Source organism: Myotis brandtii, unplaced genomic scaffold (genome assembly GCF_000412655.1).
Source record: "Myotis brandtii unplaced genomic scaffold, ASM41265v1 scaffold329, whole genome shotgun sequence".
Lineage (NCBI taxonomy): Eukaryota > Metazoa > Chordata > Mammalia > Chiroptera > Vespertilionidae > Myotis > Myotis brandtii.
The window spans coordinates 371028-375561 of NW_005362676.1; the positions used below are offsets into that span (position 1 = coordinate 371028).

At 56.8% G+C, this 4534-nt stretch overlaps 1 long non-coding RNA gene across 1 annotated transcript; it reads left to right on the top strand.

The window, feature by feature from the left end:
* The first annotated feature begins 6 nt into the window (after positions 1–6).
* On the top strand, positions 7–2681 carry LOC106726899. Its single transcript, XR_001363027.1, has 2 exons — positions 7–831; positions 1980–2681. It is a non-coding gene; the product is annotated as an uncharacterized LOC106726899 (long non-coding RNA).
* Positions 2682–4534: the final 1853 nt, after the last annotated feature.

A 4534-nucleotide genomic window follows, 5' to 3' on the forward strand; every position in this document is an offset into this window, starting at 1 on the left:
CCATGCGCTCGGTGTCTTTTTTTTTTTACGCGCCCTGGTCACCCGGAAGGCCGGCCGGCGACCCCCGTGTCAGTGCCGTGTACGTACGTGTCGGGTCCCACGTTCCTACTGGTGCCTGAACCTACACTGACGCCACTCAGGTAGTAGACGGATAGGAGACAAGTCATACCGCCGGCAGTGGGTGCGCGCGCTCGCGTCCGCCTCGTCCCGTGGACACTCATAGCCATTGCAAGAGTATTTTTGTTCCGAAATAAAGGAAATTTGCAGCCCTTTGTTTTTAGAAGGGAGTGTTTCACATGCTTTTATTTTTATTTTTCCCTTTTTCCTAAGTCAGCCACCGACCTCTTCCATGCAGTGGTCACATGTGTGCGCTCGGGACCTCCCGGATGGAGAAGCGAAGGCGCGCGAGGCCCGAGACTGCGCGGTGGCCCCTCCGTGGTGGGCGCCACCTGCTTCCCCTCCCGGGTCCCTGGAGGAGAGGAGGCACTCGGTCTCGCGCCCACACCCTGGCGGTTCCCTGTGGCCCCTTAGGCGCCATCTCATAAGCAACACCTCCCCCCACAGGGCCCCGCCCCCGCTGGAGCACCACTCACTGCCATCGGGCCTCGGGCGCCGCCGCTGTTAGGATGGGCGCCGGACAACCTACCTCGCAGGGCGTGGTGAGGTGTAGCGATGGCCCCGGGGATGGGCAGCTCAGGCGGCAGGAGCTGCAAAGACACCTTAGGTCCAAAAAGCAAGGTTCTGAACTGCCCACTTGGAGTTGCCCGCCTCCGAGCAAGGATGCCAGCCTGCTGCCCCGTTTCTCCTCCGAAGACACCTACGTAGAGGCTGGTGCCCCAGGAGAGAGGCGAGGCGCCGACCCTCCGGTCACTGTGGCAGCCCCACCAGGGGAGGCTGCTGGGACACCAGGCCGCGCCTCTTTCCCACGGGGAGGAAGCCCGCCCCCACCCACCCGCATTTGTCTGGGTTCAGCCAAGTACAGGGCAGCCATTCCTATTGGGGGGATCCCCATCCACAGGCCAGGGGTCCCCCTGCCTGCGGCTCCACACCACATGGAGGGGGCAGCCCCCTCCCTGAGCGGTCCCCTTTTTTTGGTGCCTCCTACATTTCTTGAGGAAAAAAAACAAACAAAAAAATGTGTCCTTAGCTATAGCCTGTTTTGCGCAGCAATATGCAGCCTCTTGCGCCCAAGATTACCTCTGGAGATCGCGGCCCTGGTCCAGGACGCAGCGTCCACCCCGCCTCGCGGAGGGGAGCCCTTGTTTCCAAGGAGAAGATGGGGGAGTCCTCGCCAGCCTCTCAGGAGGGCCTCCGGGAACCCTCAAACCGGAGTGTACCCTCAGGACGGGCAGGAGGCAGACCAGCCCGCCATCAGCCAGCGTCTCCTCCAGAAAAGGACGCTAATCCCGGATATAAAGAGCAGCAAAAAAAAAATTATATACACATATATATATACACACACGGGGAGGGGGTCATTTTTTACTTGTTTGAAGAATTATAATAAACTAATTTGAGTATCTCCTGTGAGTAAATTCTTTCTTGCTTTTTGTTTGTTTTTAAAATATGTTTTTATTGATTTCAGAGAGGGAGGGAGAGGGAGAGAGAGAACCATCAATGATGAGAGAGAATCATGGACCGGCTGCCTCCTGCACGCCCCCTACTGGGGATGGAGCCCCCAACATGAGACCATGTGTGGTGTTTGTGTGTGTGTGTGTGTGCGTGTGTGTGTGTTTTCTTGGGGTGGAAGGAAGAAAACCGCCTGCTTCCTGATGGACAGACCCGGTGGGGCGGGGCATTGGGGCCAAGGTCAGCCCAGTGCTGCCCCCTGGTGGTGAGGCACATATAAGCATCAACCAATGAATGCTTAGTAAGTGGGACCGCAAAGCCGTTTCTCTCTCTCTCTCTCTCTCTCTCTCTCTCTCTCTCTCTCTCTGATGCCAGCCTGCTGCCCCGTTTCTCCTCCGAAGACACCTACGTAGAGGCTGGTGCCCCAGGAGAGAGGCGAGGCGCCGACCCTCCGGTCACTGTGGCAGCCCCACCAGGGGAGGCTGCTGGGACACCAGGCCGCGCCTCTTTCCCACGGGGAGGAAGCCCGCCCCCACCCACCCGCATTTGTCTGGGTTCAGCCAAGTACAGGGCAGCCATTCCTATTGGGGGGATCCCCATCCACAGGCCAGGGGTCCCCCTGCCTGCGGCTCCACACCACATGGAGGGGGCAGCCCCCTCCCTGAGCGGTCGCCTTTTTTTGGTGCCTCCTACATTTCTTGAGGAAAAAAAACAAACAAAAAAATGTGTCCTTAGCTATAGCCTGTTTTGCGCAGCAATATGCAGCCTCTTGCGCCCAAGATTACCTCTGGAGATCGCGGCCCTGGTCCAGGACGCAGCGTCCACCCCGCCTCGCGGAGGGGAGCCCTTGTTTCCAAGGAGAAGATGGGGGAGTCCTCGCCAGCCTCTCAGGAGGGCCTCCGGGAACCCTCAAACCGGAGTGTACCCTCAGGACGGGCAGGAGGCAGACCAGCCCGCCATCAGCCAGCGTCTCCTCCAGAAAAGGACGCTAATCCCGGATATAAAGAGCAGCAAAAAAAAAATTATATACACATATATATATACACACACGGGGAGGGGGTCATTTTTTACTTGTTTGAAGAATTATAATAAACTAATTTGAGTATCTCCTGTGAGTAAATTCTTTCTTGCTTTTTGTTTGTTTTTAAAATATGTTTTTATTGATTTCAGAGAGGGAGGGAGAGGGAGAGAGAGAACCATCAATGATGAGAGAGAATCATGGACCGGCTGCCTCCTGCACGCCCCCGACTGGGGATGGAGCCCCCAACATGAGACCATGTGTGGTGTTTGTGTGTGTGTGTGTGTGCGTGTGTGTGTGTTTTCTTGGGGTGGAAGGAAGAAAACCGCCTGCTTCCTGATGGACAGACCCGGTGGGGCGGGGCATTGGGGCCAAGGTCAGCCCAGTGCTGCCCCCTGGTGGTGAGGCACATATAAGCATCAACCAATGAATGCTTAGTAAGTGGGACCGCAAAGCCGTTTCTCTCTCTCTCTCTCTCTCTCTCTCTCTCTCTCTCTCTCTCTTCCCTCTTCCCCCCCTCTCTAAAATCAATAAATACACTTTTTAAAAAAAACCCTGCAAGCTCTCCTAAATGATACAGCTGTTTTTGTATCTTTTGCAGCTTCCGGCTGCAAATCCCCACACAGAATCCTTACAAGCTTGACCCGCTAGGACCCCCTCCCCCCGCCAAGCCTAGGACTTGAGGGGGTCCCCTTTCCCCCAAGACCAACCTGCCCGTGGGAAAATCAGGTTCCCCGGCCCTGGGGTGGGAGCGAGAGAGACACAGGCCTTCCCGTGTGTGTGTGGAGGTGGAGGTGGAGAGGGGGGGTCTTCCCAGGACTTCCCTCACGCCCACTCTTCCTCTTTCCCTCGGATCTCGTGTCTTGTGGTTCCAGAGCTCAGGATGCGACAGGAACGGGGGTGGCCCGGGGCTGCCGGAGAGCCGCCTCTCCTCTGATGTGGGGCGCGCAGGGCTCAGTTGGGGGAGCGACTCTGTGCCCACGGCAGGCACCTGGCCAGCTGTGCAAGGCTGGGTGCTGGCGGGGCGGTGTGGTGGGGAGCAGAGACCTTCGAGGCGAGCTTGGGCGGGAGGGAGTTTCCCAGGGGGTCACGTGACGTCCCCTCCCACGCACAGGAGGTCACAGGACATCCCCGTCCGCCCACAGGAGGGCTGTGGGCCCAGGGCGCACGCACAGCTTCTGTCTCACGGATGTGGACCATCTGGCTCGTTTTCCCCCCACGTCTGCTCTCTGCTCAGGGGCTCCACTGTCTGGTGGCTGCTCCCCCCCACCCCCCGATCGCCAGGCAACATTCAGGACGCTCGCTCACCCGAAAACCTCACTCGCTGCTTCTTGGCAGTTGAAATAGAACTGGGCATCCTGCGTTTGTGTTGTTATTTATTTTATTTTTAAAAATATGTTATTTAATTGATTTCAGAGAGAGAGAAACATCCCTGACGAGAGAGATGCCTCCTTCTCATTCTCACCGCCAGAGGTTTAAACCTGCAGAGACGCCTGGCCGGCCGGCCGGGGTGGCTCCGTAGCTGAGCGTCGACCTCTGAACCAGGAGGTCACGGTTCTTCCATTCCCGGTCAGGGCACAGGCCCAGGGTGCGGGCTCCATCCCAGGCAGGGGGCCTGCAGGAGGCAGCCGATCCATGATTCTCTCTCATCATGGAGGTTTTTCTATCTCTCTCTCTCTCTCCCTGCCTCTCTCTGAAATTTAAAAATAAATAAATAAAAATCTAGCCCTGACTGGTTTGGCTCAGTGGATAGAGCGTCGGCCTGCAGACTGAAGGGTCCCGGGTTAGATTCCGGTCAAGGGCATGTACCTTGGTTGCGGGCACATCCCCAGTAGTGGGTGTGCAGGAAGCAGCTGAATCGATGTTTCTCTCTCATCGATGTTTCTAACTCTCTATCCCTCTCCTTCTCCCTTCCTCTCTGTAAAAAAATCAATAAAATATATTTTTTAA